Source organism: Diadema antillarum, unplaced genomic scaffold, assembly GCF_040938485.1.
Source record: "Diadema antillarum isolate AM-2024a unplaced genomic scaffold, OU_Dant_1.0 seq00000566_RagTag, whole genome shotgun sequence".
Taxonomy (NCBI): domain Eukaryota; kingdom Metazoa; phylum Echinodermata; class Echinoidea; order Diadematoida; family Diadematidae; genus Diadema; species Diadema antillarum.
The window spans coordinates 1,405,663-1,424,706 of NW_027271505.1; positions in this window are offsets into that span (position 1 = coordinate 1,405,663).

Below are 19,044 nucleotides of genomic sequence, written 5' to 3' on the forward strand. Positions count from 1 at the left end.
ATTTAATCTTTTTGAAAATGCAAAGTCGACGTTATCAACGAATTTGACATGTTGATATATAGGATGATGAAATATGTACAAATTTGTTAAAAGAGGCCCCAGAGCTCACACATTAGTTTTTTTGTTTGTTTGTTTTTTTGTTTGTTTGTTTGTTTGTTTTTAAAGAGAGAAAATACTTCAAAACCAGAAAGTGCTATGAGCATTGAAATGCAATGATCAGTAGACAGTGTACTTTCAATTTTGTTTCCTCCGAATCCAGAGGTGGTCTCCTCGCGACCGGGACCACATTTTGGCATTCACTTTTTATATTTTGATCTTCTCTTTTTTTGACACGAATGCAAAATGTTCTACAAACTTTGCAAACATTATAACCGGTGTTACAAAATGTACCGATGGACACAACAAATATGATTCCCTGCAGGCCCCCAATGCGCCCCCCCCCCCCTCCCCCGCCGCCCAAGTTTGCTTCCTTTGGTATAATAGTTTAAACTAATGCGTGAAAGATGAAATTGCGCTATTCATTGTGTGCTCGCGACCCACTGTGTTTCTTCTTCTTCTTCTTCTTCTTCTTCTTCTTCTTCACATCATTATTTTTGTTATTATTATTTTTTTTTATTATTATCATTATTATTATTACTGTTTTATTTTCATTTGCTTTTTCATTTCTTTCTTTAGGAAGGGAATTCATCCTGATTTAATTCTTCAAAGATGCATTTTGCGCGGAGCAGAAAGGATGAAAATTATCTGAACATTATAACATCTGATTCTCCTCATCAAATCTTGTACTTGTAGGTCGAAACCTCATGATACTGACATAGGCCAACACGGTCCTTCGTAAATTAAAGAGAGAGAGGCTGGAATTCTTGTACATGTAAGCAATGCTGCATTTTGAGAGAGAGAGAGTGAGAGAGAGAAAGAGAGAGAGAGACTGGAATTCTTGTAAATGTACGTAATGCTGCATTTTGCTTTGATGTTATTCTGTATCAATGTGCTCAGAAACGTGAAAAACGTATGTAAATGTTATTTATTATCATCATCTTTTATTCATGTGCGCTTTATAAATGTTACACATATGAGGAAGGCGGAGTATTCTTCAGAATCCTTGCAATCTCTTAGAGAATTTGATTTTTTATTTTTTCTTTCAATTTCTTTATATAGAACAGAATAACTCGTGTTATCAGCGCCGCTACGACATTTGTGGACCTAATTCCTACGGGGTCCTATGTCGGCATAGTCACCTTCTCAAGTGTAGCATCAACCAGGCACCAGCTGACACTAGTCGCCAGTGATACTGAGCGCTCATCCCTCAGAAACGCCCTGGCCCTTTCAACTGGTGGAGGCACTTGCATTGGATGTGGTTTACAGAGAGGACTTCAGGTAAGACTATGACCTTAAAGGTATTATTTACCATTTGCAGATGACACAAAAACCCAGCTTTAGTGCTTCAAATAGTTCTTCTTCCATGTAAGAATTAGAATCAGTATAAGCAATGTTGAATATTGTTGAATATACAAAGTGTGAACAACAGTTATAATAAAAATGTTTCTAGACTGAACCGTCCACAGTTATTGTTTAGACGGAAAAACAGTGATATCTCCTTTTATTTTAGCCTTTGTTACGAAATTGTTATACGGTAGGATGTTTTGTGATACAACTGACCTACTACTATGCGTCAAATGTGATATCTCCAACATTTTTTAATCACTGCTCTCAATGGTAAACGGTAACTTTAAACCTCCCCGTTTAATGAAAATATTATTGGACTTCTAAACAGTAAACATACTCAAAACCAAAATGTTCAATTTATCCTGTTAATCAGGGTCATCCCACCACCTTTTTTGTAACACCAATATATACTAGGTGTTACAAAAAAAAAACCTGATTTCCCACTTTTGATCCTTAATAGTTCTAAAACAATAAATCAGAAAACAATTTCATTGATTTGAGTAATAGCTGAATAGTGTACAATTTGTTAGAGGTGATTTAAATATGAGAGCATGGATCAGTTTCATGAACTTCATCATTAATTTTAAAGTTAAGTTCAAGGTTTTGGTTAAAATTGGACCCTCTGAACAAAATTGAACTTTACACAAGAACCAAGTGTATGAAAGTGTGTGAAAGTGAAAACATCGAGCAAATTGCTGTTTTGGGAAAGCAATTCATGTTATTGATTGGTTTTCATATGGCTTTATGGAATGTGGTTCCAAAGTCTGACTAAGCACTGATGTGTATTGTTATCCCGTCTCCTCCAATAAACACCCCCTGTCCGTCGGATAGGACGTAAAATGGAGGTCCCGTGTGTGATAGAGCTATAACTGATAACTCATGCACATAAAGGATCCCGCTCCATTTATTCATCTCAAAGAGCAGGGTGCATATTAACCCGGTGAAGTGATCGCATCCAACTGGACCCTCTCGAAATCCAGATAGTGCAGCTGAATATATATGGGATATCCATCCATCTTCTCAGATGGAAAAGAAAAACATGAAGCATCAGCAAGCAGGGTGGAACAAGTATTTTAGAGTAAGTGTTTGATCGTGTAATGACCGTATGGAACCATAGACTAATCCCATTGTCATAATCATCGACTGTAATATTATGTACGATTCACAGGTTCCAGACTGTAGGAACATTAGGCAAAAGATGATAATTCTTTTGTTATACTATAATCCAGGTGTTGGGAACACATCCATCTGGGGTTACCCAAGGAGGAATTCTCTTTCTCATGAGTGACGGTCAAGATAGCAGCATAGTCAGTCATTCTGTGAGAGACACACTCCGGGATCCCGACACAGGTGTCCGGGTCAACATCCTCACCATCGAGCAATCCACGTCAAATCAGCTCCACCCTATAGCAGAGGAAACTGGTAAAACGTTGATTCTAACCTCATAACGTATAGAGAAACCTGAGGGGGAGAGTGAAAACGGAGACTAATGAAATATTCAGTGATATATGTGTGACCTGACTTTAAAAAATAGCATGAAATAACAACGCATGAAAGATCACCGTAAAGGCATATCACACGCAAAGATAAGACGGACTCTTTTTTTTTTTGGAGGAATTTATCCTCGTTAACGAACGCTAACTGCCCCCGGTCAACTCAACCTTTTGTCGATTTCACTGTTTCACTTGGTATGCTAAAGGGTCCACTTTATCCGCAGATGGGCAGTCACTGGCAGCTGCTACGAAACGGCTTGTATTCATCCATGTTCGCTGTTGTATTCAAGAACTACTTGCAGTTGTATTTTACCTTGTCTACCTAATCACTCATATAACTTATGATATTTCATTAGAGAAGATAGATGAATCTATTTCTGATTGTTGAGGGTGATTGGCTTAAAAGTTTTTGGAAGTAAAGTGGCCATGTTCAAATAGATATGGTGAGAGGAAACGGAGACAAATTGTGATGGAATTATTGGGATCGTGATTTCTGTTTGAGATAAAGTTGGTTTTTTTTTTTAATGATGTCAACTGGCACCAGAGAGTATGCATTCCGAAAGTCATCTCTTTTTAATGAAAATAAAGTGAAATATGACACTTTTTATAGTGTCACCTTCGACTGCTTATTTCAAAAAAAAAATTGTATTTACTTTCTTTTTCTTGGATGAAACAGGTGGATCTGCGGTATCGTATGACGTGAATTCCGCGTCCAATTCAATTAATGACGCACTGCAGGAGTTGGTGCGTGAATGTGGAGAACTGACTAACGTGTCGACCAGCATATCAGTAAATATATCAGCTACATTTAACTAACCCCAGTTAAGGAAATGATGGTCTGCATATGTTAACTTGTATGTATGAACATTCAATGTATTGGAAATAAGAATATCCTATAGTGCAACTTAGACTGCTTTATGACCAATGAAATCTGCGTACACTTCGAAGCAATAAATGAAGTAGGTGAGAATAACTTTCTGAGCAACATGGAGATTCTTATATTTCTTTTTGGGTCTGTAAATTCCAGAATAAAACCCCTATTTTGGAATCTTTTCAGGCTTACTTAAAAAATAACACAGAATAGAATATAGAATTAAAAAAAGAAAGGTAAAATTGCCACACATTTCCAAAAAGGGAGTGTGAAATTTAATATTAAACAGTGAAGTTAACCTGCAAGGTATTTTTGTCATATTTGTTTGATATGTAATGTTGTATGTATTCATTTCGTTATGCTGCATCTTTTTTTCCTATATTATGTGATTCTGTAATTCGCTTGCTGTAAATGCAATCTATTTTTGACCAATAGATACTAAATTATGGGGAAAAAAAAACTTACTAAGGACTGGTGTTGACAAAATACACTTTCGCATTTGAAAGTGCAATTCCATGTTTTTTTTTTTTTTTTTACTTTATGTCTCACGAACAGAATAAAATCAGGCTGATAGAATAATTACCCTTACGTCAAAATGGGGCATGAAATTATTAGAAGGTAACGAAAAGTGTACGTGGCTGTATTTTAACACGACCTCCAATGACATAATGTAACTCGGTTTTAAATGCAATCATTTTTTCTTGTCTCGATGTTTTCCAGTTACTAAGCGAAGCGTTTACTTTGAATTCTGGAGCTAGCCAAACTGGAAATGTTTGGTTCGACGCCCTCATTGGAAGGAACACTCGTTTTCTGCTGACATACACAAATGCTGCAGGTATTATGACCATTAAACATGTTAAAGAAGAAAACCACTCCAGAATTTCATGAAATAATTTCACAAGAAAGACAAAAAAAAAAAACCATGCTGAACAGCGCAAAAAATATTGAAAACCGGATAAGAAATCAGGAAGTTGTCGGAGAACACTTCTTGATGCAGTGGTTTTGAATATTCATATCAGCAAAGTTCTTATTCATTTCATATACAGAAGTGACAAAAATCTCATATTTCACCTGTATAGATATAAAATGTGCCATAAAACCACCCAAAATAAATAAGAATAGATGTCAACTCTGATACATTTTGGTATGGGAATATGCTTTTACCTGTATTAGGCAAAAATTACAATTTTTTCCGAATTTCATATATAACATATATAAAATATTGTAAGGGCATGACATCATCAACACATTCATAAGAATGTTCACAAGCCTGATCAAGAAATGTATTCCGAAAAAAAAAAATGAAACTTCAAAATATGATACCTTTCATGTTTCTTATCTATTCGACTCTTTCCCTTTTTCTTCTGTTGTGTAGGGAAGATTTTTGTCTTTCTTTTAGAGTTTATTTACTTGTGGGATGGATTTCCTTTTTTAGGGCACTGCACAATAAGTGTTACAGTTCTTGTACATATGTGTTAACATTATTGTAGGTATTTACCTCGAAGAAAAAAGAGAAAATGAACATATTCTATTCGAAAAATTTATGTGACATCTTCTTATCCACTCCTTGCAAGAGGCAAGGAATGAGAATGTATAGAGACGACCAAGAAAAAAAAATATATACAATGTAATAAATGACCTGAAACAAGCAGAATTTCTGTTTCGATCTGCACAGACCAAGTCACAGCTCCTGACCAGTATAACAGGTCAGGAGAGGGCCGAGAATAGTTAAATGATGACAAAAAGTAAACTTGTAAGGTAGATGGATTAGTTGCGTTTGCATTAGCATTGGTGGGTGTACCGTACGAGTCAAGTTAACCAGTTATAATCCTGCTGCGCTGTTTTCAGCAAGAGCATTTATCTTTAACGCTCGTCTGCATGTGAGTGTATTTACAAGAGTATTTCGTAGTGTGAGCTCGTTGATGCTTTATTGGGGAAAAAAGGTGTTTTTTCCGGGGTGGGGGTAATGTCGTACACATTCACATAAATTAGGCAGAATTTTCATAAAGTGTAATTTTGAATACTTATGCTTGAATGATTGTTATATAAAATTGCCAATCTGCTATTGTATATAAGTAGTATATTAGCGTCAACATCCTTTATAGGCTGAGTTATCATTTCTTCCAGGTATTACCACTTCAGGAATAACGGTCTCCATCACTCGCCCCGACAACACCGTGATATCATCAACCAGTCCCGAGTACGATGAAAATATATCGAGAAGAACGATAACAATATCGATATTTGGTGTGGCGCAGGTATAGAACTGAACATTCGTAATAGAATCCCAACTCCACACTCAGCCGAGTTTGTGTCAAGATTCCTAGACAAGACAAGTTCCCTGCATTTTACTTTTTTAAGTTTGTGATCTACAACCTTTCATTATAGACCATGCAGTAAGTGTGTCCTCGGTAACAATGTGTACCTGAGAATACTCCATTCGGCAGTGTTCGCAATACGTACGCGATTGTGCCGGCCACGTTTTGGATTTATATCAAATACGACACGGGCGCTCCACCAGCCATAAAGTGTCTTAACGAATGTTGTTAAAATTTTGAATAGAGGATCGCTAGAATGCAGAATATGTAAAATGTCAGTGATCACAGGGAGACGAGTCCTTCTTTAGTATGGTAGACCTTTCTCCAAGTGCTCACAGAGCATAACAGAGCGTATATCCATCATAGTATGTCCACTTATTAGTATAGTGTATTATTTAACCTCTTTGCACAGAGCGCTGTGCGCCATACCAGTTTTCTATCAAAAAGTGGGACAACATAACTGAGCACGATCAACGAGATCAAAACAGAGGTTTGGATGTATATCAGAAATCACGCCGGCAGGCCTAACCTCTTTGACGCCGTTGGAATACCAGATGTTCTTCTTGTGTTGAAAAAAAAAAGAATTGGGAGCACCATGTTATTTTGGTATAAAATGCAGGTCCTTCATGATGTACTCTCAAGTCCTATTCTTTGATGATATACTTCCGTTGCGTGACAACGTGTATTTCTTCTGAAATAGCTTTACACAATTGAGCATAAGGTAGAGAATTTATGAAGTGATAATGATTTTATCTCATTTTCACTTTTCTATGTATCATTAACATGAAATGGCATCTATTACAATACAATGTTTATCCATTTGATTGAGCATCCACTTTGTTTTATCATCACCCTCCACTATAGAGCGGACAGTGGACGTACAACATCCAGAATCAAATTAGCTCAACGCAGTCTGTCACGCTATCCATCACGTCAGATCCAGTTTTCGAGGATGAGGACCCAATCACCATCACATCGGAGATCAATAACTCCGTTTTGGACTTCTCGAATGACATCGAACCGGTGGTTTTGTACGCACAGGCCAAAAAGGGTTTTCAACCGGTCATTGCTGCAAGCATCAAGGCTTTTGTCGATCGACCTGGCGGGACACCGTTGGAATTACCGCTGCTAGACAACGGAGCAGGTATCATTTTAACTCATTCCAACGCTTTCCAGTGGCAAATATGAACGCAAAATATATAAAAGTATATTTAAGGGTACTGTTTACCATTGGGAGCAGTGATGTAAAAAGAACTATAAAAGATATCAAATTTGATGCACAATTAACGTAGGTCAGTTGTATCACAAAACATCCTAACATAATTTTTATTTTAAAAAAATCGCAATGAAACCTGAAATATATGGAGATATCACTATTTATCTCAATACACCATAACTTCAGACAGTTTAGTCTGGAAACTTTTTTTTATTATAATTATTGTTAACATTTTGTATATTATCTAACACTATTTACCGTTGTTTACACTGATTCAAATTGTTATTTTTTTTTTCTATCCCTTGCTGACATGTTTGAAGTATTTCGAAGCACTACAGCTGGGTTTTTGCTTCATCTGTAAACTGTAAATAATGTCTTTAATAGGGGCAGACATAACTGCAAACGACGGGATATACTCGAGAAATTTCCTTGGCTTTACATCAAGTGGTTTCTATGGCCTGAGGATCGTCGCAGAGAATGATGGGAACGCCAAGATCCTAAGCCAACCCAGCGGTTCCAGAGCTCAAGCATACATCAGCTTTAATGATGATGGCACGGTAGCTTCCAGGCCATCGATTGGTATGTTGTACAAAAATGAAAAGGGAATATCAATAGCCCGTTTTTGAGCTTCATTGGTCTCCCGTATGATGTCGAGGCCGCAAATCATTTGCTCACATTTGAATGGAAGATTTTTTTTCGCTTTTAAGATAGATATGCTGCGTTTAATTCTTTCGAATGGCATTCTCAATAATGTTATGCCACGAAAAATATGTGTATGGTTTATGTGAAACTAGATTATAACATTGCATTGTGGCTTGAAGGAACTACTGTGTTATGTCCACCGGAAATTTCGTGACAACTGTGACGATTGATCGTAGTTACATAAATTGCTTGCTAACAGTGAGATATACACATACATTTAAGTGAAGGCATACCAAATAAGGGACAGTGTCTTTAATGGTCTCTATTCCAGCTGTCTGAAATGATTTGTGATATTTAAGGAATGAATTGATGTGTAAACGTTTTAATTCCTTCCTTGGCGCAACTCCTAAGCAAATAGGCAATGTGACAAAGTTCAAACGGTTACAGCTTGTTATTCCGAAGGTTCGTTATTCCGAAGATTCGTCATTCCGAAGGTTAGTTAACCGAAAATGAAATAAGGTTCTTTATTCCGAAGATTCGTCATTCCGAAGTTTCGGTAATCCGAAAATGTGATGAGGTTTGTTATTCCGAAGGCTCGTTCATCCGAAAATGAATAAGGTTCGTTATTCCTGAAAGTTGTTGTTGTTGATGTTGTTTTTATTTCCGTTTTCATATAAAAAATACACACATTACAAGTTGCATATACATTGCATATACGTACAGAAGAGACGGGGGATTGCCTGTTCAGTCATTATGTCTGTTCTTCCACAGGGTCCCGAAACAAAGCTCGTTGTTCCGAAGGAAATTCGTTACCGACCCTATATCACTTCGGATCAACGAACCTTCGGAATAACGAACGTTATTTCATTTTCGGATTAACAAACCTTCGGAATTTAAACGAACCCTATTTCATTTTCGGAAAGAACGAGCCTTCGGAATAGCGAATCCTATTTAATTTTTGGATTAACGAACCTTCGGAATAACGCCACAAATGTTCGGATTAACGAACCCTTTTTCATTTCCGAATTAACGAACCTCGAGGTATAGGGAATTTGTGTGTTTCGGATTAACGAACCTTCGGAATAACGAACCTTCGATATAACGAACCTTCGGAATAACAAACAGCACCCATTCAAACGACTTTAACATCAACACAATACCTTTCTCATTCGACAGGTAGTTACCCGGTACGTTTTGCAGGCGACATGGTGCAGGAATTGGAGGTTGAAGATGCTCCTTCCTTTGTCAGAGGTTCATCTACTGGATCCACGAGCATCAATAATGTGCCACCCAATATCGTGAACATGGACGTGTTTCCACCGAGCAGAATTCTCGACCTCCAGGTGACTTCGACGTCCGTTGAGAACCTCACTGCCGTGCTGACATGGACCGCACCGGGGGACGATCTCGACTCAGGAACGGGTAAAGGTTTTCATTGACGTTGACACTGACAGAGGATTATTTCAATATACTTTAGCATATTTACACTTCTGCTGGGTACAATTCATAAAGCGTGTTTTTTTCTTTTTCGACAAATTTGTCGAACAAATTTTCTCTCAGTCAGTTAAATGGAAGGATTTCAGCAGCTTATAACAGTATGTCAGGCAAAATATGTAACAAAACGCTTCATGAAATGCCCCCCTCTCTGATGTTTTTACATGCACTTGGAGCACGTTTAAACAGGAACCGTCCTGCATCGTAGAAACACAATTCTTTTGTATGATTTTCAACTGTTTCTGTGCTACAAATATTAACCGAGTGTCTTGTAATGAAATCAAACAAATAAAACCACAAAAAGGTAGTACCTTCAACAAATATAATTTATAATAGAATATATATATATATATATATAATATGTATATATATATATTATATATATATACTATAGTATATATATTATATTATATTATATGAAGTAACTCTTCTTTTAAACATTAACATTCCCCGAAATCAACTTTCCATCTCTCTAGTCAGGTTTTGCTAATCCTGACTACATTATGTAGTACATAGACCACATCAGCAATCACATCTGTGCCATCCAGCTCGATATGCTATCAGAGGTGTGCTCATTTTACGATCTGCTTACAACGTTTTGAACACGCCCGAAAACCTTACATGTATACTGCCACCAACTCTACCATTGTTGACGTTCACAATGAATCGCAGGAGAATCGCAGTCCTGCTCAGGGGAGATCTGTCTGAATTAAAAGGAACAGTTAGAATAGGCATTAGGGCTTAAAGGGATGGTGTAGGTTCGATTGAGATGGGGATACAGATTTTAACTTTTTGTGAGATGATTAGAAACCACTTACATATGCAATATCAAAGAGCATACAATTCCAGAGGAATGTAAAGTATATTATTTTGTGTTGAAAATCAGCTTTGAAATGATATTCCAAAACAAAGCAAAACGAAGTAGTCCTCAGGAAAGATTTGACAGTCTGATATGAAAATTTAATAACGCCGTCGCTTTATTAAATTTCTTATATATAGTTGTTTGTGATAGCGAGAATTCGATGAATTGATTCTGCTCTCATTATTATGTTTCAGCGACATTATATGACATCCGTGTGTCAGACTCTATGGATATGTTGATGTCTGACTTTGAGGGTGCCGCCAGGGTGAATGGTTCAGATTTGCTGGTCCCGCAACCATTCGGGTCGCCGGAAGAATTCGTTGCCTCTGTCGAGAACGTGACGCAGGTGGCTGCTTTCTCCTATGTGGTTCGCCATTCGCGCCTCTGACGACAGCGGCAAAAGTGGCGACGTGTCCAACATCGCAGTTGCAACATTCAGGCGTATTATCCCTGTCCCAGATCCTACAACCACAGAAGAGCCAACAACAACGCAAGAAATAACAACAACACAACTAACAACAACACAAGAACTAACAACTACGCAAGAACCAACAACAACAGAAGAACCAACAACTACACAAGAGCAAACGACTACACAAGAACCAACAACAACAGAAGAACCAACAACTACACAAGATCCAACGACTACACAAGAGCCAACAACTACACAAGAGCCAACAACAACACAAGAACCGACAACAACACAAGAGCCAACAACTAAACAAGAGCCCACGTCTACACAGGATAGCCAACAACTACACAAGAGCCAACAACTACACAAGAACCAACAACAACAGAAGAACCAACAACTACACAAGAGCCAACGACTACACAAGAACCAACAACCACACAGGAACCAACAACAACAGAAGAACCAACAACTACACAAGATCCAAGACGACTACACAAGAGCCAACAACTACACAAAGAGCCCACGTCTACACAGGAGCCAACAACTACACAAGAGCCAACAACTACACAAGAACCAACAACAACAGAAGAACCAACAACTACACAAGAGCCAACAACTACACAAGAACCAACAACAACAGAAGAACCAACAACTACACAAGAGCCAACGACTACACAAGAGATAACAACTACACAAGAGCAAATAACTACACAAGAGCCAACAACAACACAAGAGCCAACAACTACACAAGAACCGACAACAACACAAGAGCCAACAACTACACAAGAACCAACAACAACGCAAGAGCCAACAACTTCACAAGAGCCAACATCTACACAACAACCAACAACATTAGAACCGACATTAGCCGCTACAACAGTCAAAACTCTGACTATATGTCATCTAAAGTCTGTCAGAATGGCGGGGGTTTCAACCCGCAAACATGCGCATGCAACTGTCCAACCGGATTCCAAGGGAAAATTGTCAATGTAAGTTGTAATTCGAAGAATACTTGACAACAGAATAAACTTACAAAAATAAAATATTACATACAAATGCTTGCTTATAGGGGTTATGTTAAAAACAATAAAGCAACTGAAAGACTTGTTTTTTAACCGTGCTGCAATATTTTGATTATATTCATATTTTTCAAAAGCTAATGTTCAGATCATGATGACTACTGTGCATAGCGTAAATTTCACTCCCGTGTGAAATCTTGCTATCAGCACCGACGCCAAAAGTTTTAGATTTTAACAGCAAACTGGTAACTCTGAAAATAGTTCTAAAACAAAATAATACCTAGAGTAGAATTTTTGTGTTTGTGTGTGTGCTTTGCTGTTGTGTTCGGAATTGGAATATCTGTCAGTGACAGTGTGAACTTTTGCTGTAATAGGTATACATGATGATTGGTTTGACTCGGGATATCTAACCATGTTATGCTGGTCACGACTTTAAGTTTTGGTTGCGTTACACAAAGCTTTTATCTTCCTTTTGAAATGTTTTGACCAAAACAGCTTTTAATGAATACCCCCTTCGACGTGGTCTTGTGGTTAGAACGAGAACTGTAACATCTCAAACGATGTTAACATTCTTGAACTCTGGAATATTTGAATTCAAAGCAGTCAGTGAAATAAAATCCAAATAATTGTAAACATATCTATCGACAGGAAAGTTTTCGAACATTATTTAAAACTCTTTCGGTTTAGCCTAGCGTTGTACAATTGTTCATCAATCAACGACAGCTTTTCGTGCAGAAATAAGACTATAGGCTGTTTGCATTCGTGTATTTCCACGTGGTCACATCTCTATTAATCAGACTAATATGACATTTAATTAATTGTCTTCTCCTTTTGTGCAATATCCTCTCCTTCTGCCCTTCTATCAATCTGTTGTATACAAGTTCATCGTTAACACTAGTTGTGATTATAGCATATAGAGCATATAGCATATAGAGCCACTTAAAATCGTATTATGGTATTGTAAATGTTATATGAATTAACAAGTACGCATACTCTTATTGTACTTTATCGCCAAAATTTCAACGTTGTAAAGAAGTATGTGTGTATGTGTGCATTCGTTCTTCTGTAAGCTGCGGTGTCTTTGTGTCAAAACATGGGTACCTAACTTAAACATTCATTTTCACTTATCCTGTTAAAATCTGCAGTTGACAAGCAACAGCTTTCGAGTGGAGTACAGCTGTTCTTTGGCATCACGCTTGGAGTGGTAAGTTACGCGAATTAGGATATCCTATTTCTAATAAACCAAGGATGTGTATCCACGAGTCCTTCATCAATTGTACATGATCTTCGTATCGTAAAATTCCATACAAACATGATTAAAAAATCGAGGGCTAAAATGGCAAATTCAGGATTTAGTAATCTTAGTCATCTTCATCTGAAACTTTAAAAAAAAAACCTCCCAAAGGAATTTTAATCATGATATTGCGTTCTCGTTTTGGGAGGTGTGCCCGAAAACTCGACACTCTTAAACTTGAGGTCCCGAGATCGAATCGAAATTCCCCTGTAGACAAAGATGCTGTACTTGTTTATACCTCGTTAGCTGAGTAATAAAATCAATATGTAACCGTCAATGTTTTAATTACGACGATGATGATATCACAACGAAAATGCTTGAATCATTTCTTTTCTTACACTGAAGAGACTGCTCTTAAGTGCTTTAAAAACCCTCGACTTCTATAATTGAATAAAAAAACAATACTCATTACTCCTTCATATTATAAAACATTATATAGTTACCGATCATAACTTTTCATGCAATTTTTCGGCTGTCTTAGCATGTCATTTGTTATTTCAACTGTCTTCTCCTTCGTGTCTCACAGTGCATAAATCTGTTGTCACCTCTTCGCGAGATTGTTGCTAGTTGCCATCAATAACTACTGCAACGACGAATTTTCAGTGTGCTGTCCAAATCAAGGACCCACGACTCAAGTACGTGCAACATCTTGCTGAAGTTGAAGTTTGAGTTAAAGCGGTATAGGGGAGTAGATAGTTTCCATGGCTACAGACATCGTTGTTATCGTTCACAATAAAGAATGTAATGAATGGTAATGACGTGTCAACACCTTACTAGACTTGCAAACAAATCTTAGATAATTCTGTTTTTTTACTGACAGATACACTATAGATTGAATAGATGTATAATATGTTCTTCGATTCCCGCCATTTGCTGTGTGTACATTGCGTCAATGATTTGCTTTACGCCAAAACAATATCGAAGAATTCGGATCTAAATATTTTTTGTTTGTTTGTTTTTAAGCACCGAAGATCTGAATTTTGTCACTGCGGCTCATGTTCTAGATAGCGGACGGCTTCCCAGTAGAATCGAGGCTGCAAATCGGTTTGTTACGTCACCATCGTCGCTCTTCCTCCGGAAAACCCCGATCTCTGTGCAAATGGGGAATCATCTGGAGGACGACGTCGGCGAGATGTCTACGACCGGATTAAACGCCAAACAGGTTAGTGAGAACAGCAATACTGTACTCTACTATACGTTTGTCCCTCAACATGAAAGTAAAACAACGTTCCTAAAACTTTAAACGTGTTAAATGTAACGGTTATGGCTTGTATCCTTTCGACACATAGCTACTTAAAGGTACGCTTACCTTTGGGTGTAGTAATTTGATAAATGTTCGAGATATCACATTTGATGCACATGATGTATTGTCACTTATATCACAAAACATCATACCATAAAAAAAAAAATTCGCAATAAGTCCTAAAATATAAGGAGATATCACTTTTTTTCTCAATAAACCATAACTGAAGACGGTTTAGTTTAGAAACATTTTTATTATAACAATTGTTCACATTTTGTATATTAAATAATACTTAACATTCAACTTTCAACTTTCAACTTTCAATTTTATTTTCACCTCCATCAAAAATGAACAAAAGAAATTATGTACATTGCATATACACGGGATATTTGTGATACAGAACAAAAATTGAAAAGGTGCATAAGAAAAATTATGAAAATGAAAAGTAGATGCGATTTACATCTTTGTTAAATACATAAGCGTATATATACAAGTCAACTAAGGATGAGGATGGAAGTGGAGGGTCCCACTAAGAAGCAAAGCTTGTACGATATGGGACCCTCAGAAAATACACAAAACATCAATATAAAACACAATAAACGAACCGATGTCAACTGACATCAAAATGATTGGGAAGAGAAAAAGAGAGAAAAGGAAAGGAAAAAAAGAGGGAAAAAAGAGAGGAAAAAAGAGAGAAAAAGAGAGGGATGGTGAGTTTAGTACATTAACTATACTGGTTCAAATTTTTACATTGGTTGTTTCTATCCCTAACTCGCATCTTTAGAACTGCGTTGAAGCACTACAGCTGTTTTTTTTTTTTTTCCTTCATCTGCAAATGGTAAATAATGTCCTTTAAGGATAGCATTCCAACAATTCACAAGTCTGTTTTTCCACTGAATTCAGGACAATTTTACCGAGTCAAAGTTTCGAAAACCTATGCATTCTTTGCGTTTAGACCAAACCGTACATCCCACAGGACCTTCTCCACCAGTCTCAATTCAGGAGAATATATGAAGACCATAGAAGAAGCCCTCAATGTCTCGATCGCTGACATCAGCCTACCTATTGTCGACGGTTGTCGAACCAACAACCACCCCTCCGACGTCCGACACGGAGTTCCCCGCATACCTCATTGTCATCATCGCGCAGTAAGTGGCGGTATTATCAGTTGTGATCTCCCTGTCGCTTTGTTTGCCTTATCATGCACATGTGAGTGTGACGAAATATTGCTTATGACATGCATGATAAATCAATATGTTTTTCACACATCAATGCATGTAATTTCAAACTCACGTGTGTTGTGTAATTCTTTACGCATATTTATGCCAGCAAAACAAAAAACATGACAAACAAGCTCAGATTTGTAACAAATCTTTCAAGCTCTGAAAACAAAGTCATAATCGATACACGGTCAATTTGATAATTTTATCAAGACAAGAAAAGCAGGCAGAGGGATTAAAAAATGACGACTAAGGCAGATGTAACAAGGATGTGGTAGTACGTAGTAGATTTCTGAAATTGGATATTATGTTTCGTTTACTGAGTAATGGCCAACGAAAACATAACGATACATAATGATCAGCTGAATACCTTTAAGGCCGCGCGTACGTCTCCTAATTTCAATATCAAACTTTGCCTTCCATTAGCGAAGAGGCAATGTTGACAGTACCTGTCGTACATAATAACAGCACTTGTCACTGACAAACCGTCATTTTCACTATCGACTTTATCAGTGTTGTTCTCATCATATAATCGATTCACTTTGAACATTGCTCATGTGATTGTGGTTCCGTCATAACTGATCATGGAGTTTTTAAAGCAATGATGAAAACACGAGCCCAACATCAACAGGGCCAATGTACCTGCCCTTCACATGATACCTATTTGAAATTGATAACCATGTTATTACTTCCTTTGCCATTGTGAAGGCTATTCCTAACTCCGAAAATACAGTATTGAGTGTGTTGTCTTTCTTTTGAAATTCTGTCAGGTCTATGGTGAGGAAGGCTCAACTTCATAAAGATGCGAACCCATGGGGACAACGTAAGTAACTGGCGTAAATTTTTCTTCGTGGTGTAACTTAAATGTGTCTTTCATTCGCATGGTCTGAATACTGGCAAGGAACTGGGGTCAAAGGTAAGCTTTCTATTATTACTTTCGTTTTCATATGCTTCACGGGATAGCTACTAAATATCAAATTGTATCTTCCCAGAATACCGACGGGACCATCCTACCATACGGGTTGACTCCACCAATTTTTCACTGAGACACCAAGCTGGACACAGAAAGAGATCAGAAGTGTATTACTCTTCAGCGTCACACACGCCTTCGACTGTAGAGAGAAATGTCCTCGCTGGAAATCATCACTACTACTATTGAGCTTGCCGCTCAACACCACTATAAAAAGGAAAACCAAAAACCATAAAAAAACCGGAATGACAAAAGCCTCAATAAGACGACCATGGTAACAGATATGATGGCAACGATAACGCCTTCTATAATCTGCAAAATCAAGAAGTAATTGATGATGATATTGACGTGATAAAATATTGTAGTTCCTTTTACTTCAAATCAAGTCAAATCTTCTCAGCATAACACTGAATCTCTGAATCATACACAAGTGGCCAGGTTGTTGTATGAATAAGATAATGCCTTCTATAATCTACAAAATCTAAATGTACAGACTGTAATTGAAAATGATATAGACGTAACGAATATTCTAGTTCATTTTACTTTAAATTAAGTCAAATCTTCCTAGTGGAACACTCTCTAACTCATTATACCAAATCAAATCAAATCAAATAAGAAAATGCCTTCTATAATCTACGAAATCAAAGAGTAATTATTGGTAATGATATTGATGTATATTGTTCAGTTTACTTCAGATCTTGTCAAATCTTCCAAGTGGAACACTGAATCTCCTAATTATACCCAGGTGGCCAGTTTGTATGAATAAAATAAGTTCAGTTAATAACAACCCAAATAGTGGAAACGTGATAACGAAAGTATCAGAACATGGGAAAGAGATTGTTTGGTTCATTTCATATTTCGTTGCGATCAAAATGTACTTGACTTATACCTGCTATCGGGCAAATCTTCTATTCTTTTTCAAAGTGGAATAGTCATTATGAGTTTATTGATAAAGACACAGTTTTTTCACCATTTACTTTTAGACTGTATATGGAGTTTGAACTCATTGTTACCACTTACAACACTTTCAAGCATGTATCCAGTGAGTTAGCAAAAAAAGATTATCGATCGCTATCATGGATGTTGTATATACTGTATAAAGGTGGTAGCTTGGTCGAGGCCCTAAGTACATCAAACTTACCCTCTTTTTTTTCATTTGAGTTGAGATTGGCACATAGAAAAACCCATAGTAATGCACATAATTGTCTACATGGAGTCACTGGCACTAAAGGTTAAACACGAAAGAGTTAATCTCTGTTGCAGCTCCTTAATAATGTAAAGTGGGATTTCCTTGGTATTGTTAATACTAATCCTAAATATTGATTGGATGATTGAACTGACAAAGATGTTCAAGCTATATTAGTGGTAGAGACTTGTGACGATTGCAATACTGAATGGTCCATGTTACAGATTGAAAGTATTGATAATCACTGCAACGATGTACTTGTACAAGTGTACATTAATACAATGCCAGTGAATGTCTTGAATCCTACATGCATTCTTGTTCCAAAAAGAAAGAAGAAAGAATGAGAAACTCTTATCGTGTTTCAGGAAACGCGATCCAAATTCTTTCTGTTGTCAAAATAAGTTTAGCTTGATAGGTGTCTCGTTAAGCCCCCCCCCCCCACACACACACACACACACAAAGAGGAAAGGAAAGAAAATTCATAAAAAATTGTGCATTCCACTGACTATTTCAGGCTTACTGTAAATACTCTAATCATTTCGTGATCTTAAAACTCAGTCTATATTATGGTGTTTTTGTCTCATTTTCAGTGTGATAACTGGAATGATAAAAGAGTGTTATATTTGATTTCGTGGCGATGATATTATTGATGTATGGGAACTTATACACGTACTGATATTGCTGAGAGTACATTACGTGATAGCTTCTTAGTGTAGGTTTCAATCACTGTTTACGTACACATATGTGTCGTCCCATGGCAAAGCTACTGGGGAAAAATCTGAAATCATACTTTCCATTGAATCTGTCCATGTTTACTTTAGATATAAATAGTGGTGTGCTCTCATTATCTATAACCATGATTGCAGAGGCTGTGTTTTGTGTTTATTTCTCACTTTTCGGAGTATGATGATGATTATACCAAGATGAAGTAGTGTATTTTTGTGGTGATATAAGGATACATGCAAGTGAATTTATGTTGATACTAATGAGAGGATTTTAAAAAAATGCTTCATAGGGTACGAAAAAGTTCAGAAGATGTAATAGAAGATGTGATATAATATCATGTTTACTCTAAATGCTCTCATTATTTCTAACCTTGATTTCAAACATCGTCTTTTGTGTTTATTTCTCACTTTGCATCATAATGGTTGTAATGACTGAATAGTGTATTTGATTTGGTAATATGTGCACGTCAATTTATAATGATATGATTGAGGGGATATCATAAGATATTTGCTTGATAGGTTATAAAAAAAAAAAGTGTGGAGGTATTGACATAAATTACATTCGTTAGGTTGCAAAGGTAACAACTTTGGGCTTATCTTTGAAACAACCAGGAGTAACTCAAAGCAGATCTA